At 49.2% G+C, this 15,978-nt stretch overlaps 16 non-coding genes across 16 annotated transcripts; all 16 read left to right on the top strand.

Moving 5' to 3' along the window:
• Nucleotides 1-9,413: 9,413 nt before the first annotated feature.
• TRNAE-UUC (transfer RNA glutamic acid (anticodon UUC)) lies at nucleotides 9,414-9,485 on the top strand. The gene has a single exon. It is a non-coding gene; the product is annotated as a tRNA-Glu (tRNA).
• Nucleotides 9,486-9,491: 6 nt separating this feature from the next.
• On the top strand, nucleotides 9,492-9,563 carry TRNAQ-CUG (transfer RNA glutamine (anticodon CUG)). The gene has a single exon. It is a non-coding gene; the product is annotated as a tRNA-Gln (tRNA).
• A 77-nt stretch (nucleotides 9,564-9,640) lies between these two features.
• Nucleotides 9,641-9,712, top strand: TRNAE-UUC (transfer RNA glutamic acid (anticodon UUC)). The gene has a single exon. It is a non-coding gene; the product is annotated as a tRNA-Glu (tRNA).
• Nucleotides 9,713-9,718: 6 nt separating this feature from the next.
• TRNAQ-CUG (transfer RNA glutamine (anticodon CUG)) lies at nucleotides 9,719-9,790 on the top strand. Its single transcript has one exon. It is a non-coding gene; the product is annotated as a tRNA-Gln (tRNA).
• Nucleotides 9,791-9,867: 77 nt separating this feature from the next.
• TRNAE-UUC (transfer RNA glutamic acid (anticodon UUC)) lies at nucleotides 9,868-9,939 on the top strand. Its single transcript has one exon. It is a non-coding gene; the product is annotated as a tRNA-Glu (tRNA).
• A 6-nt stretch (nucleotides 9,940-9,945) lies between these two features.
• On the top strand, nucleotides 9,946-10,017 carry TRNAQ-CUG (transfer RNA glutamine (anticodon CUG)). Its single transcript has one exon. It is a non-coding gene; the product is annotated as a tRNA-Gln (tRNA).
• A 77-nt stretch (nucleotides 10,018-10,094) lies between these two features.
• On the top strand, nucleotides 10,095-10,166 carry TRNAE-UUC (transfer RNA glutamic acid (anticodon UUC)). The gene has a single exon. It is a non-coding gene; the product is annotated as a tRNA-Glu (tRNA).
• Nucleotides 10,167-10,172: 6 nt separating this feature from the next.
• On the top strand, nucleotides 10,173-10,244 carry TRNAQ-CUG (transfer RNA glutamine (anticodon CUG)). The gene has a single exon. It is a non-coding gene; the product is annotated as a tRNA-Gln (tRNA).
• A 77-nt stretch (nucleotides 10,245-10,321) lies between these two features.
• On the top strand, nucleotides 10,322-10,393 carry TRNAE-UUC (transfer RNA glutamic acid (anticodon UUC)). Its single transcript has one exon. It is a non-coding gene; the product is annotated as a tRNA-Glu (tRNA).
• Nucleotides 10,394-10,399: 6 nt separating this feature from the next.
• TRNAQ-CUG (transfer RNA glutamine (anticodon CUG)) lies at nucleotides 10,400-10,471 on the top strand. Its single transcript has one exon. It is a non-coding gene; the product is annotated as a tRNA-Gln (tRNA).
• A 77-nt stretch (nucleotides 10,472-10,548) lies between these two features.
• Nucleotides 10,549-10,620, top strand: TRNAE-UUC (transfer RNA glutamic acid (anticodon UUC)). The gene has a single exon. It is a non-coding gene; the product is annotated as a tRNA-Glu (tRNA).
• Nucleotides 10,621-10,626: 6 nt separating this feature from the next.
• Nucleotides 10,627-10,698, top strand: TRNAQ-CUG (transfer RNA glutamine (anticodon CUG)). The gene has a single exon. It is a non-coding gene; the product is annotated as a tRNA-Gln (tRNA).
• A 77-nt stretch (nucleotides 10,699-10,775) lies between these two features.
• On the top strand, nucleotides 10,776-10,847 carry TRNAE-UUC (transfer RNA glutamic acid (anticodon UUC)). The gene has a single exon. It is a non-coding gene; the product is annotated as a tRNA-Glu (tRNA).
• A 6-nt stretch (nucleotides 10,848-10,853) lies between these two features.
• On the top strand, nucleotides 10,854-10,925 carry TRNAQ-CUG (transfer RNA glutamine (anticodon CUG)). Its single transcript has one exon. It is a non-coding gene; the product is annotated as a tRNA-Gln (tRNA).
• Nucleotides 10,926-11,002: 77 nt separating this feature from the next.
• Nucleotides 11,003-11,074, top strand: TRNAE-UUC (transfer RNA glutamic acid (anticodon UUC)). Its single transcript has one exon. It is a non-coding gene; the product is annotated as a tRNA-Glu (tRNA).
• A 6-nt stretch (nucleotides 11,075-11,080) lies between these two features.
• TRNAQ-CUG (transfer RNA glutamine (anticodon CUG)) lies at nucleotides 11,081-11,152 on the top strand. Its single transcript has one exon. It is a non-coding gene; the product is annotated as a tRNA-Gln (tRNA).
• Nucleotides 11,153-15,978: the final 4,826 nt, after the last annotated feature.

The following is a 15,978-nucleotide window of genomic DNA, read 5'->3' as shown; positions in this document are numbered from 1 at the left end:
CAAAGCTTGCCCTCGTGTCCTTCTATTTTCGGGGCTCGCACGGCGATATCTTCAAACTTGCTTTCCTCACGCGGCGAGGTGCGACGGGTTTGGCGTAGTACTGTGCTTGTCCTATTCTACGAGACTCCTGTTGAACGATAGGATTACCAGGAAACAATGAGCGAGCCCTATTTCCCCGACTTCACGCAGTGAGAAGAGCGATGGCGTCTTGACCGGTAGCATTCCAAGCTGCGCGCGAAAAACCAAATATCACGGGTTCCGACGCCCAATGAAGTTTTGGAACACGTGAATCCCAGTGGGCGGTCTTCTCATTGAAATTTGTATCGTATTTACCCGGGTAGTCACCGCAAGTTTCGTGGCCTCATTATTATTTTAGATATACATTTATCCCCTTACCTTTGTTTGGTATGATGTCAAAATGTCCGCACGCACATTTTCAAGCTGCCATGGTCCCCTATTTTTCTCTTTTAATTTTGCATTTAATTGCGCTGCCGAAACAACGATTTGATGCACCATTGAGGGGTTTTCCTGCTTGCCTAGTGCATTTCTTAAACGGTTATATATGACCTGTTATATAGAACGTTTATGAAATGATGTGTATGTTTCCGCATCATTTATTAGAAATTATTCTCGCCCTGCTCTCATTCTTATTAGCTTATAAACTGAACTATGTGTATACTTGTGTGTTAAGTTGTTTGCGGTCGCTTGGAGATACTCAAAATTTTGTAATTCCGCCTAATGGGCTAATTAATCACCATTATTTATTCAAGTTTTCAGAGATCCTAATTAGATGAACATGAAGAACTTCTGATAGAGCTTTCCGTTGCTCACTACAGAATCCATAAAAGTATTCTTCCGGGAGTGAGAAAAGCCCGTAAATACACAGGAAATTTTGGTGGGACTGGCCACTCGAGGCATTTTGCCTGTATGCGCAGGCTCCTTTCACGCTGGGAACAACACCTTTATGTACCAGCAGAACTTTTTGTTGGGCTAGTTGGTGCATATTGCATACATGTAGCACGTATTGAGCAAGAGAAAGCTATACCGGGAGTTTTCTCTTGTTGCTCTACAGTTTTCTCATTGATACTTTTGATCTCATTGTAATATTTGAGGAGGTAAATTAGGACGAATTATGTGGTTAGGAGGAGTGAAAGAATAATCTGAGTACATCCATGGGATGGTAAACAAGATCACTCTGGTTCGGTCCAGCTACGTGGCATTTGCATATCTTTTTTTTTTTTGGCTAAGGTTACGTGGAGCACCCTTTGTATATATACATATGTGGCCAATAAAAAAAAAAGAATCTCCACCGTAGCTAAGATTTTCTGTAGCGCGAAGCACTGCTATCTCGAAAGGTGCAGAGAGAGAGCACACCTTGGAGGCCGGCGCTCTTCACGTCCTCTCAGCTTGCGGAGGAACTGGCAGTTTCCATAAAACAGCGAGAATGGCACCCGACAAGAACAAGGGTGCTGTTGGTCGCGAATGCAGAATCGACCCGGTCTCTTCTCCCTTGTGGCCGAGACGGCGATGCATCATTAGAGAGCAAAAGTGGTGGGGAGGGTGAGTAGGTGGATGGGCAAATGGTGACATTCTAGACTGTGTGTCACAGCGCGAAGCGGGACAGGGGACACAGTAAAAAACGTGGGCAAGCGCTTCGCGCCTGTCCCGATTCGCGCTGTACCACAGAGTCTAAAATGGAAACACCACTAACCTAAACCATCGCCCTTCTAAGGGGGTGACAGTTGGGACAGGATCATGTAGCCATTGTGTCCTTCGACTCAGGTGGCACGCTTACGTTCCGATGTCTTTACTCTCCTTGTACAAGGTGCTGTCTCGTTTTTTTCGGAGAATTACTGACAAAAGGGATTGCATGTACCGAGGATTTCAGATTCCTGGCAAAGGGAGTGCCTAAAAAACAAGGTTTTCTGAAGTTTTTCAAATTAAATGGGAAAGAACAATAAATATGCACCTCATTGAGGAACAAGAAACATGATTGAACATAAGCGGAGCCTCAAATTTCAAAAGTATAGCCTGTGGTTGCAAACATTTGTTCCGACTTGCATGGGTCACGAAGTGACAGGCAGTTTCATACATGAGGGTGCCGCAACCGCAGACACCGACAGAATCATGCGCGACACTCGTACTGTATTACACTGGAAACAAAACTGGCGTCCGCTGTGCAAACAACTCTAATTTCTATGCACGTACACGTGTTCCGGGGTAGCTTACAAACACACTCTGGCTTCCTGTAGCAGTCGGGCCTCGCCACCCGGCTTTTCTGTGGGACCTAACAGTGCCGGTGACAAAATGTCTCGACGAAGTCACCGCACTCACCGTCTCTTGATTTTTTTTCTTTACTTAGTCACTCTGTTGTAAATATTCCTTTTTAACTCTATACTAACCTCTCCCCCTACTCGTTTACCCCCACCCCTCATCCGCAGCTGGTGTCAGCAGACCGCGCTAGATAGCTGCTGCGGTCCTTCCCTTCCTTTCCTTTTTCTTCCTTTATTTATCTACCTGTTTATAGGCACAAAGCTACGTTTATACTTTCAAGCCTAAAATCTTCGTTTAGCGGGGCTGTACTTTGGACAATGTTAAAATAAAGTAGACGCTAGGAAGAAAAAAATAACAAAACTGGTTGGCGATAAACGTCACTCCCATGATTCGGTCCATTTCAGTTTCAATCTCTCTGTATTATTACAGAGTTGTGTTCCACCTGGTCAGTCAGCAGTGCCGTCAGAAGCCATCTACCGAGACGGTTCATAGGCGTCGACAACGGGGAGGGGGGGGGGGGCGGACCGCGATGCCGAATCATATCCCCCTCCCCGGCACACACACCTAAAGCGTCATTGCCACACTCTCGCCACCCACATCACTTGAGGTTTCTTTTGTATTGCCTCGACCTTTTCACCTAAAATTTTATTGTGGCTAATAGCTCACTGCATCATTGTTGGTGCGGAGGCGCAGGCTTTTAATCTACGTTTTCGCTTCATTTCTGCGAATCCTACCAATAGGAGGACCAGCGCATTAGAAACGCTAACGGTGGCTGCCTCTTACGTATTTTCTCACTTCAACATTGTTTTAAATTTCCACTGTAAACACCATGCACATACACAATATTGCTGCCAAACCGACCCGACGCAACAATCCTCTTCTGACCTTGGCCACACAACGGAACCTCATCAAAGTGAACGTGGATGGTATACCTGTTACGGTTCTGATTGACACTGGCACGCACGTATCTGTGATGAATGTTTAGCTTCCGAATCGTCTCAAGAAAGACCTCACTCCTGCCCCGTCGCCTGTGGTCCAAGTCGCCGACGGTGGAACACAAGCCGTTATTGGCATGTGTCCGGCTCACGTGAGTGTCGCCGGACATCATACTTCTGTTTTGTTTTATGTCCTAGAGCACTGGGGGAGGGGTGGGGAGGGCCTCATGACCTCATCCTGGACATTGACTTTCTGTCTACACATTCCGCTTCGACAGAGTGTTCTGCTGGTGTTTTGCAACTCGCTCTATTTATATATACACAAATGAGCAATGTTATTATATTTTTGAAAGAGATGGAGCCAATTAAAAATTATTTCTCATCGAAAAGTGGGAGACTAAGTTCGTCTCCGAACTTAGCCTCCATAGGGAGACCAGAGGGTCCCTGGAATGAGGATACCTCCCACCTGGAGTTGAACTGGTACTTACCCCGGGATACTGTCGATACCCGTATGGCGACAATCAACTTCATCGGGAGTGTCGCGTATATACGGGAAATATATCCTCGCCAGAGTGAGCCTCCTGAGTGGGTGGCTATACTCAATGATTTGATCAAGCTGAAACGATTTTAATATTCAGCGTTAGCCAAAGTGTGGTTAACAGATGTGAGCATTTAAATGTGTACTTGGTTTGTACTGCAAAAATGGAATTAAGAAGAAAAATCCGGCGTGGTCAAACCATACCGGTTAAAACATGGCTACAAAAAAAGGGTATCTTTGTCTCTTCTGTTAACTGTCGCCTTTGTGATGTACCAGAGACAATTGAACATTGTTTTATTAGCTGCACTGACGCCATCCTTTTTTGGGATGTCCTCCAACGGACTTTAAAGAAAGACTTTGAAATTAACGCTCATACTGTGCGATACCTGCTGCCAACCTCTGATAATAGTGCACCTTTCGATATGTTTTTTGTCATGTGAATGCGCAGTTTGTGGAAAACGCGAATGATGGACAGAAACGCCGAAACGGTTGTACCTACAAGGGCAAATTTCATCCAAATGACACTACACCTAAAGCAGGTTTATGATGGACTCGGTGTACAACCGGACTGGTACCCTATTTTGGTGAGGTGCTTATCCTTGCCACCCTTCTAAAGTGACAAGAACGTTTCTACTCACAGTATGAACGCTGCCTTTTCTGTGTGTGACTTTTATTGTGCCCTCCATTCTCTGACTATGCAGAACTGGTGAACGTCTGGTTGAATGCAACTATAATAAATACCATGAAAGAAAAAAACAAATATCCGGCGTGGTCTAGTGGTCATTCTGCTCCCGGCTCCCGAGCTGAACGGATCGCGGGATCATGAGCTCCAGTGGAGCGGCTTATGCGGCTGTTAGCCGCGGCAACAGGCTTTCGACATCGGAAGATAAGGACTACCAGATTATTTTGCCTCGTCTACCTACAGGACGCATCGTGTTAAACACAGTTTTTTTGCACGGCGACACTCGTGTTCGCCCGTTTCGCGTAGAGGATTTTCGGGACGCGCTTCAAGCTCTTGGTATGCTCTCTGGCGTCGTCGCCCTTGGAGCGTACCAAATCAACCACGTATGGGCTGTGACGATGAAGACAGCCGGCTGCACTGAAGGAGCTTCAGGTCAAGGGGCGTCGCTGCCTGGTCATCGACCCTAAAGAACAGCAGGTGAAGCTTCGTCTTCACTGGCTTCTTCATGGTGTGGATGATGAAGACGTAAAGACTGCGCTGGCTTCCTTTGGCAAAGTCACGGAAGTAACCCGGGAGCGCTGGCGGGTGGATGGCGTTTCCGACAAGGGCTCGACGACCCGAGCTGTGCTGCTGCAGCTGAAGGCTGGACTGAAAGTCGACGACCTGCCCCACCAGATCCGCGTCGCCGGCGAGCTTGCGCTGGTCGTAGCCCCAGGTCGCCCCATGCAGTGCCTGCGCTGCCGGGGCTCTGGTCACGTTCGTCGAGAATGTAAGGTTCCCCGTTGCTCCCGGTGCAGGCTTTTCGGACACAACGACACGGACTGTGTACGTTCATACGCAGCAGCCGCGGGGTCGGCGGAGAGCGAGCCGTTGACATCAGACCACATGATGGACGTGACCGAGGCCGAGGATGCGGCCAAGGGAGCTGGAAGCGGCAATGCGGTGGCAGAAGCGAGCGGGACGACGACGCCGACTAAAGGAGGACCGAATAATGTCCCTCCTCCCGACGAGCCAGAAACCGCACTAATCAGCGTCAGGGTGACCCAGACAGAAAATGAGAGCCGCCAGCCGGCTACAGATACTACGGAGGCAGCGGAAAACGACAACGCGACCCCTGCTAGCGCCCGCGTCGAAAGCGTCTCGGCACCGGTGAAGAGGTCCCTGCAGCAGGAGGAGAAAGTGGACGGAAAGGCCAGCGGTGACTCCGAGGCGCCGCCAGCTAAGACGCTACCCGGCAGGCGCTCCACCCTCAAGCCTAAGCCTAACCTGGAGGCTGACCGTAGGCTCACCCCGAAGCCGACCAAAGACGAACTCGGACGACGGCCACCGGATGGCCACGGAGGCGTCTAGCGGTCAGCTAGACGTTAAGGTGAGCACCATGCTCCGGGCCTTCTCCCCTCCCGTTTAAATCAGTAATGGCTACCAACCCGTCGCTTAGCCTCGGCACGCTAAACGTTCGAGGTCTGGCCGCCAAAAGGAAACAGAGTCAGGTGTATCGACTGCTAGTGGACCACGACCTCGACGTTTTAGCAGTGCAAGAAACCAAGGTAGACGGCGAGGAGGAGACCGGGAGCATGGTGCAAAGGTTCACGTACAACTACTATACGGTAGTGAGCCACGCCTTAGGGACTTCGGCGGGGTGTGTCTTGTTCGTGAGGAAGCTTCCAGGCCTGGTTATAGACGGTTACTTCTCGTGCTCTTCCGGTCGACTTGTCGTTTGTGATTTCAGCTATTGCGATGTCCAATGGCGCGTGCTGTGCATTTATGCGCCTAATACGGTGCAAGAAAGGGTAAATTTCTTTTTGAACTTGAGGCACCACTTGTCTGTGCACAAAACGATAGCCTGTGTTGGGGACTTCAATTGTGTATTGAACATCGAAGACAGGTCTACGCGACGCGTAATTTACGACAAAAGCAGCGATATCATGGCGCAGATCATACATGAATTTGAATTAGAGGATATCGCTCAGTGTTTCGGGGCTGACCGAGAAGTGAAGTACACCCACTTCCAGGGAACAAGTCATGCACGATTAGACCGTATCTACCTGTCATATCATTTAGTAGAAAAATGCCAGTGCTATGCAGTTACTGCCGTATCCTTTTCTGACCACTGCCTGGTAAAATGCAGGGTGGGCCGCAAAAAAGAACGAAACGAATTCGTCTGGGAACTGTGGAAAATGAATGCTGAGCTTCTACGGGACGATACTTTTAACGAGACGGTAGTGAATGCTCTGAATTCTTTTGGAAAAGACAGTTCTATGAAATTGGGCGAGGAATGGGAGCTGTCGAAACAAACTATTAAAATCAAGGCAATTGAAAGAAGTAGCGTACTACGATATGAAGAGAAGGCAAGAGAAAGGGATTTAAAAACATTACTGGAAAAATTCGTGACGCTCGAATGCATGCAACCCGGAGCTTATCAAGAAGATATGCGTGCTATTAAGAAAAAGCTCGAGGTTTTCGATGAAGAGCGTTATCGAGGTGCGCTCGTGCGCGCGAGAGCAGAAAGACTAGCATGCGGGGAAATGCCTTCGAAAAGAGCACTGGGATTAGAAAAAAAGCACTCCAGACGCAAACAGATTGAGGCCATCGAATATAACGGGCTGGTAGTAACTGATACGAAGAATATAGGGCGTGCCTTCTTTGAACATTTCCAAAAGCTTTTCGCATTCAGGCCCGTCAACATGCAAAGTTTCAAGGACTTATTTTTGCAGCGAATGCCACAGCTGTCGAGTGACGTTAAAGAAACGTTGGAAGGACAAATAACTGAACAGGAAGTGATAAAGGCCATCGAAGACCTGAACCCTGGCAAGTCACCAGGTCCAGACGGTCTTTGTGCCGCTTGGTACAAATCGTTCAAAAGCCACCTAGCTCCTATCTTGACCGCAATTTTCAATGAAGCATACCAAATGAAAATATTTCCACCATCTTTCGGCCAGTCCCATACAGTACTAATACCTAAAACAGAAGAGACCGAGAAGCTCAAGCAACTTTCCTCCTATAGACCCATAGCGCTTACTAACTGTGACTACAAAATACTGATGAAGGTGCTGGCACGGCGTATGCAGTCAGTCATTAAGGAAGTAGTCGGCCCACACCAAACGTGTGGCATTCGCGGAAGAACAATCTTCACTAACATTCACAAGTTGAAGTGTGTGCTGGAGTGTTGTGATGCCATGTGTGATGCAGTAGCGATCCTCCAGCTTGACTTGGAGAAAGCGTTTGATTGCGTTTCTCACGAGATATTGCTCACCATCCTTGAACATGTTAATTTTGGCCACATAATCACTGAGGGGGTGACCATGGCGTACCGGAGTTGCTATACGAGACTTATAATTAATCAAAGGCTGGGGGCCCCCATTAACGTGAAGCGCTCCGTTCGCCAGGGTTGTCCACTCAGCCCACTCCTGTTTTGTGTTTACATAGAAACGCTATGTCAGGCCATCATTGAAAATGAATACATTAAGGGATTTTGCCTCCAAGCAGCAGAGGTGAAGTTATTGGCATATGCTGACGATGTGGCCGTATGTTGTAAAGATACGCAAAGTGTATTGAACGCTGTGAGTATCGTCAGACTGTTTGGTAATGCCACTAATAGCTTCGTGAACTGGCAGAAATGTTTGGGGTTTTGGCACGGGGGATGGGCGTCCACCCCAGACCACTTTTCGAACGTCACCTGGGTCACGACGCCAGTTAAGTACCTTGGCGCACCCCTTGATGCCTACAAGGACAGTAGCGAGTACTGGAAGGAGCGGACAAAAGAAATAAAAGAAAAAGCCGACCGATGGAACGCCGGTCACCTGTCAATGTTCGCGAAAGCAACAGCGTGCAACATGTTTCTCGTAACAAAGATCTGGTACGTAATGCAGGTCCTACAGTGCTCTCGGATTAATGTGCAGAAACTGCACCGCGTGTTCGCTGTTTTCGTGTGGGCATCGAGCTGGGAGCGATGTAGCCGAGATAATCTCTTTCGGCGCGTGAAGGATGGTGGTCTGGGGTTGGCGCACCTCTTCTTGCGTCAACTAGTAAACAGGTTCTTCTTTTTTCGAGACACAAATGACCCATTTCTACGCACCGCTATCCAAATGAGGTTGTCAAGATCACTTCCCGAATTCGTTGTAGGCACCGAAATAATGCCAGGACCAGTTCGTGGTTTCTTTAGGGAAATAATTCAGAGTGTTTCCTTTTTGCGTGTTCGTTTTTCTAGTGCATATTTGTGGAGTGTAAAACGGAAAACGTTATATCGTGATTTATGTGACAGTGTATTGCTGGTACCCATGTACAGAGCCCTGTACAGTGGAGGCCCAGGCCTAGATGTATTGAAAAGGGTGAAGAAGATGCCAGTTCAACCAGCCACTAAATCGTTCTTCTTTAAATTACACACCGGTACTCTACCTGTTAAAATCTTTCTTGAACAACGTGGGTTCTACATGCCATGGGGAACCCACTGCCTTATATGTAAAAAAGCAGAAAGCATAGATCATGTCTTCATCCACTGTTGGGAAGGGGTCTTTTTCTGGGACGTGTTACAAAGGACTCTAAAAAAAGAGCTACCTATAGATCCCCACGGAATCAGGTTTCTGCCAGTATATGACGACGAAGGTTTCCCGTACGACGTCATCATGCTTACGGGCCTCCACTGTTTATGGCGCGCAAGAATGGCGGGCTACCATTGTGACCCGGATGCCCGACCAGCGCGTGTATACTTCCGGGAATGCATGCAACGGTATGTGGAAGTGCAGAAGTTGCAACAGCCTGTTCCTGAGTGGCTGTCGAGGGTTGAACCCCTTACAGCACTAAAGGAATTTTAATCCGACAACGTCGTGCCACAGTAGCGGACGGCAACGAATGTAAATATTACTGTTCTTTGTTCCGTTTGTGTATTCATTCGTTTTTGCTTCTTTGGTCTTTGTTTATATCATTTAAGGAATGTGTGTTGTGGTGACATGTCGAGGATTGGCAATAAAGAAAAAAAAAAAAAAAATCCGGCGTGGTCTAGTGGTTAGGATACCTGGCTTTCACCCAGGAGGCCCGGGTTCGATTCCCGGCGTCGGAAGTGTGCGGTCTCATGGTGTAGCGGTTAGCACTCTGGACTCTGAATCCAGCAATCCGAGTTCAAATCTCGGTGAGACCTTCTCTTTTCTTTTGCTTCTCCCAGTTCACCTTCAGTGCTTAGTGAGCGACAGCCGCGCTGCTTGAGCGTGTCTCGAATCCGGCGTGGTCTAGTGGTTAGGATACCTGGCTTTCACCCAGGAGGCCCGGGTTCGATTCCCGGCGTCGGAAGTGTGCGGTCTCATGGTGTAACGGTTAGCACTCTGGACTCTGAATCCAGCAATCCGAGTTCAAATCTCGGTGAGACCTTCTCTTTTCTTTTGCTTCTCCCAGTTCACCTTCAGTGCTTAGTGAGCGACAGCCGCGCTGCTTGAGCGTGTCTCGAATCCGGCGTGGTCTAGTGGTTAGGATACCTGGCTTTCACCCAGGAGGCCCGGGTTCGATTCCCGGCGTCGGAAGTGTGCGGTCTCATGGTGTAACGGTTAGCACTCTGGACTCTGAATCCAGCAATCCGAGTTCAAATCTCGGTGAGACCTTCTCTTTTCTTTTGCTTCTCCCAGTTCACCTTCAGTGCTTAGTGAGCGACAGCCGCGCTGCTTGAGCGTGTCTCGAATCCGGCGTGGTCTAGTGGTTAGGATACCTGGCTTTCACCCAGGAGGCCCGGGTTCGACTCCCGGCGTCGGAAGTGTGCGGTCTCATGGTGTAACGGTTAGCACTCTGGACTCTGAATCCAGCAATCCGAGTTCAAATCTCGGTGAGACCTTCTCTTTTCTTTTGCTTCTCCCAGTTCACCTTCAGTGCTTAGTGAGCGACAGCCGCGCTGCTTGAGCGTGTCTCGAATCCGGCGTGGTCTAGTGGTTAGGATACCTGGCTTTCACCCAGGAGGCCCGGGTTCGACTCCCGGCGTCGGAAGTGTGCGGTCTCATGGTGTAACGGTTAGCACTCTGGACTCTGAATCCAGCAATCCGAGTTCAAATCTCGGTGAGACCTTCTCTTTTCTTTTGCTTCTCCCAGTTCACCTTCAGTGCTTAGTGAGCGACAGCCGCGCTGCTTGAGCGTGTCTCGAATCCGGCGTGGTCTAGTGGTTAGGATACCTGGCTTTCACCCAGGAGGCCCGGGTTCGACTCCCGGCGTCGGAAGTGTGCGGTCTCATGGTGTAACGGTTAGCACTCTGGACTCTGAATCCAGCAATCCGAGTTCAAATCTCGGTGAGACCTTCTCTTTTCTTTTGCTTCTCCCAGTTCACCTTCAGTGCTTAGTGAGCGATAGCCGCGCTGCTTGAGCGTGTCTCGAATCCGGCGTGGTCTAGTGGTTAGGATACCTGGCTTTCACCCAGGAGGCCCGGGTTCGATTCCCGGCGTCGGAAGTGTGCGGTCTCATGGTGTAACGGTTAGCACTCTGGACTCTGAATCCAGCAATCCGAGTTCAAATCTCGGTGAGACCTTTTCTTTTCTTTTGCTTCTCCCAGTTCACCTTCAGTGCTTAGTGAGCGACAGCCGCGCTGCTTGAGCGTGTCTCGAATCCGGCGTGGTCTAGTGGTTAGGATACCTGGCTTTCACCCAGGAGGCCCGGGTTCGATTCCCGGCGTCGGAAGTGTGCGGTCTCATGGTGTAACGGTTAGCACTCTGGACTCTGAATCCAGCAATCCGAGTTCAAATCTCGGTGAGACCTTTTCTTTTCTTTTGCTTCTCCCAGTTCACCTTCAGTGCTTAGTGAGCGACAGCCGCGCTGCTTGAGCGTGTCTCGAATCCGGCGAGGTCTAGTGGTTAGACGGATTCTGCTTCCGGCCACCGAGCGTGACGGACGCATGATGACGGGCTCCGTTGGAGCGGCTACAGCGGCCTATTCTGGCCGCGGAAACAGGACGATGGAACAGGAGGGCACCTACCAAGTTGTTCTGCCAGGTCTGCCAACAGGTCGTTATGTTTTAAATACAGTTTTTTTGCACGCTGATATCACGGCGCGACCGTACCGGATTGAAGATTTCCGTGACGCATTGGCACCGCATTCGCTTCTTCCGGATGTTATCGCCCTGGGGGCGTATCGCATGAGCCATGTCTGGGCTATCACCTTCAAGGACGCGGACGCGGTGAAGAAGATCTCGAGCATCGGGGAGCTGCGTGTAAAAAACCGGCGCTGTCTGGTGATTGACCCGGCGAATCAGGACGTTCGACTGAAGCTCCACTGGCTTCTACACAATGTGCCTGATGAGGACGTGCGTGTCGCCTTTGCGCCCTATGGAAAAGTTACCGAAGTAGCCCGGGAGCGCTGGCGTGTGCAAGGTATGACAGAGAAGGGATCAACCACCCGGCTTGTCACCCTCAAGTTGAAAGCGGGCGTGAAGTTGGATGACTTGCCACACCAGCTGAGCGTTGGCGGTGAGTTGGCGCTTGTCGTGGTACCAGGCAGACCCCCGCTGTGCCTTCGGTGTCGTGGTACGGGCCACATCCGCAAGGAATGTCGAGTCCCGCGTTGCGGAATCTGCCGACGCTTCGGGCACGAAGAAGACCAGTGTACTCGCACTTACGCGAGCATTACAGGCCCGGGAACCAGCGAGGACTCGTCCGAGATGCTGATGGACGAGACGGATGCTGAGGAAGCAGCCCGTGTGGGTGGACAACCACAGCGCCATACTCAGCCATCGTTCACGACTCTGGTGAAGCAAAAGGCGGGGCCCTCCGGCGCAACAGATCGTAGTGTACAGGCGCAGCATAAGCCTGAACAGGACGACGATGACAAGGCAAAGGAGGCGGCGAAAGCCGCGGACGCTAAAGAAAGCAGCGTGGAGACCCCCGGCATTGATACCATGGAGACGAACCAGGAAGCGGCGAGCACCATTGCTGGAAAACGTCCGCATGAAGAAAGCGGAGACGTCAAGCTGCAGCCAGGCGGTAGCGGCGATGAGCCTCCGCCGAAGGCAGGGGGAGTGAGACGCTCGTCTTTAAAACCGCGGCCGAACCTTCCGGCCGACCCGCGGAAGGCGGGGAAACAGCCTCCGTAGTAACACAGTGTCCTGGTCGGTGTCAGCGCCGGTTGTGTTGGTCGACCGGTGTCAAGAGGTCCTGGCAGTCGTGAGGAAGGCTACGTCAACCATGAAGGTAGGCACCATGCGGATAGAGGCGTTTCTTCTTCTAAGACATGGCTTTTAATCTTATTGCTCCACTTCGAGTTGCGACTTTGAACGTCAGAGGTCTGGGAGCAAGAAGGCGACAATACCAGCTTAATCGCCTTCTTCTGGATAACGATATTGACATAATTGCTTTACAAGAGTCGAAAATAGAGAGCCAAGAGCACACTGACCGCATGGTGTCTTCCTTTCAAGCAAACTTTCATGTGTGCGTTTGTCATTCTGTTGGGACGTCGGGTGGGTGCCTTGTACTCATACGCAAGACGTTAAGAGTGAACGTAGAGTCTGTATTTGCATGCCCAAGTGGTCGCCTTTTGATTGCTGATTTCACATTTTCGAATTTTTGGTGGCGAATTGTTTGTGTATATGCTCCTAATGTAGAAAGCGAGCGTAAAATTTTCTTTGAATCACTTGAGCCATGGTTGAATGGCGACAAGTTTTTGCTTGTACTGGGAGACTTCAACTGTGTGTGCGCCGCAGCTGACAGAGTGAAGTTTAGGCCACTGAGAGACAAGAGCTCTGAAGTTTTGAATACTTTTGTGCATGAGTATGGTCTCGAGGATGTTGGCAATGTGTTTTCCTATGGGACCCACCCAGAATACACGCACTTTCAGCGGGAGAGCCATGCGAGACTAGACAGAATGTATGTATCTGTCGATCTTATGCCGCTATGCTCAAGTTATGACGTTAAACCTGTGTCTTTCAGTGATCATTGCCTCGTGAGCATGACTTTAGGAATGAAGGGCAGGAAATTGCGCTTTAACTGGCACTTATGGAAATTGAACACAAAGCTTTTGGAGGATGAAGGGTTCATTATGCAAGTAAAGACCAAGCTAGACAAACTGCTAGACGCGCAGCCAGCTAGTTTTGCAACTGAATGGGAGGGGTTCAAAGAGTGGGTAAAAATGAAAGCAATAGAAAAGAGCAGCGTGGCTCGCTATAAAGAGAAAGAAAAAGAAAAAGAAATGAACGGGCAACTTGAATGGATGCTGAGCATGGAAAATAGCGCGCCGGGAACTTTCACGAAAGAAATACGGGAAGTGAAATGCCAGCTCGAAAGAATCGACGCCGACAGGTATAGGGCCGCCGTCATACGCGCAAGGTCTGAAAAATTGTGGGCTGGCGAAACGCCGACAAAACGAGCGCTATCAGACGAGAAAAGATACGCTTGCCAGAAAGAAATTAGGAGCATCCGATTTGACGGCCGGACTTCGGAAGATGCGAGAGACATTCAGTGTGCTATAGCCGAACATTTCACAGAACTTCTTAGCAATAAGCTCGAGACCATAGAAGGCTTCCATGTAGACTTCTTGAGGCTGGTGCCAAGACTAGATGATGAAATTAAGGAACGTCTTGAACTGCCTATAACTTTACAGGAGATAGAAAAAGCAATAGACGACCTACCATCTGGGAAAGCTCCTGGACCAGATGGGCTAAGTGCGGCCTTTTATAAAACCTTTAAGCTTCCTGTTGCACAGTGCATGCTCCATGTGATAACTGAGGCTTATGAACGCAAACAGGTTCCATTGTCTTTCAATACGTCCCACATAGTTCTAATTCCCAAGACTGATGATCCGGAAGAACGACTGTTGGTGGGGTCATATCAACCGATTAGTCTCACCAACGTCGACTACAAAGTATTTATGAAGGTTCTAGCAAAAAGACTGCAGTCTGTGATCACGAAATTGGTAGGGTCTCATCAGACGTGTGGAATTAAAGGCCGTAGCATCGCTACAAATATACATGTCGCACGCAACGTATTAGAATGTGTCGATGCAGTTGGCGGTCAGATAGCAATGATGCAGCTCGACTTGGCGAAAGCCTTTGACCGCGTCTCCCACGAAATCCTTTTTTCCATCCTGGAACACTCCAAACTAGGTGACATTATAGTAGAGGGCGTAAAAATGGCCTACAAGAACTGTACGACCCGCGTTATAGTTAATGGCGATCTCACTGACAAACTTGCTGTACGTTCTTCAGTAAGACAGGGATGCCCGCTTTCCCCCTTGCTTTTCGCAGTGTATTTAGAGCCACTATGCCTGACAATTATCAACTCTGACCGAATTTCAGGTTACAGACTGCAGTCATCACACGTGAAAGTACTCGCGTATGCTGACGATATAGCGGTTTTTTGCGCTGATAGACAGAGCATCTGTGAAGCGACAATTGTGATTGAAAAATTCTGCGCTCAGACTGGAAGTCAGATCAATTGGGGAAAAAGTTCCGGTTTTTGGCATGGCGAATGGGACGTAACACCGGGTTGTTTTTCTCGGCTTCGATGGTCCACCTTGCCAACGCGGTATCTAGGAGTACCTCTGGATTGTTATCGGGATCCCAGCTCGTACTGGAAAGAAGAAACTTCGAGAATGAAAGAGAAAGCGGTCGCGTGGCAAGGAAGACAGCTATCAATGTTTTCCCGTGCCTCTATCTCTAATGTCTTTTTGATTTCGAAGCTCTGGTATGTCATGAATGTGCTGTGTGCGACCCGAACAGCTATTCAAAAAATGCATCGTGTTTTTGCTGTTTTTGTTTGGGCGTCCACCTGGGAAAGAACCAGCCGAACTAACCTGTTTGTTTCCGTTAAAAGCGGAGGCCTTGGCCTGGGGCATCTTTTTTTGCGTCAAGTGGTCTCGCGATTTATGTTTTTGCGTGATCAAAGTGATCCCTTTCTAAGAACTGTTATGCAAGTACGCCTACAGAGACTGCTCCCTGGAAGGCTGGTCTCCTGTGATAACATGTGTGGTGCCGTGACAGGATACTTGCGCGAGGTTGTTCTGTCGTACAAGATGTTGGAAGTACGTTTCAGCCCTGAGTACCTATGCAATGTCAATAAGAAAAAGCTGTACAAAGCGTTGGTTGACGTGATGTTGCCGGTACCCATTTATCGGACACCACACTTTGGAGGCCCAGGGCAAGATATTTTAAAAAGAATTAAGAACATGCCCGTTAGACCAGTTGTCAAAACCTTTTTTTTTAAACTTCATTCCGGTACGCTGCCTGTTAAAACCTGGCTGCATGATAAAGGGCTATTCGTGCCATGGACAACAAACTGCTTGTTATGCAGGAAGCCCGAGACAGTGGAACATGTCTTCCTAGAATGTTGGGATCCCATTTTTTACTGGGATGTCCTTCAGAGGACGATTAAAAAGGAACTCCCTTTAAATCCTTACGGCATCCGGTACTTACCAGTTGATAGTGAAGAAGTGCCCTACGACTTAATCATGCTCCTTGGCCTCCACAGTCTGTGGAGAACGCGAATGCAGGTGCGACATGCAGACATAAATACCAGTACCACACGTGAAAACTTCATCGAAAGTGTTCTTTATCTTCGAGAATGTTTCAGGGCACGGACTGATCCACCAGAGTGGAT

Source organism: Dermacentor andersoni, chromosome 9 (assembly GCF_023375885.2).
Source record: "Dermacentor andersoni chromosome 9, qqDerAnde1_hic_scaffold, whole genome shotgun sequence".
Lineage (NCBI taxonomy): Eukaryota > Metazoa > Arthropoda > Arachnida > Ixodida > Ixodidae > Dermacentor > Dermacentor andersoni.
The sequence above is the reverse complement of the archived record's forward strand: the minus strand, read 5'-3'. Positions and strand labels throughout refer to the sequence as shown.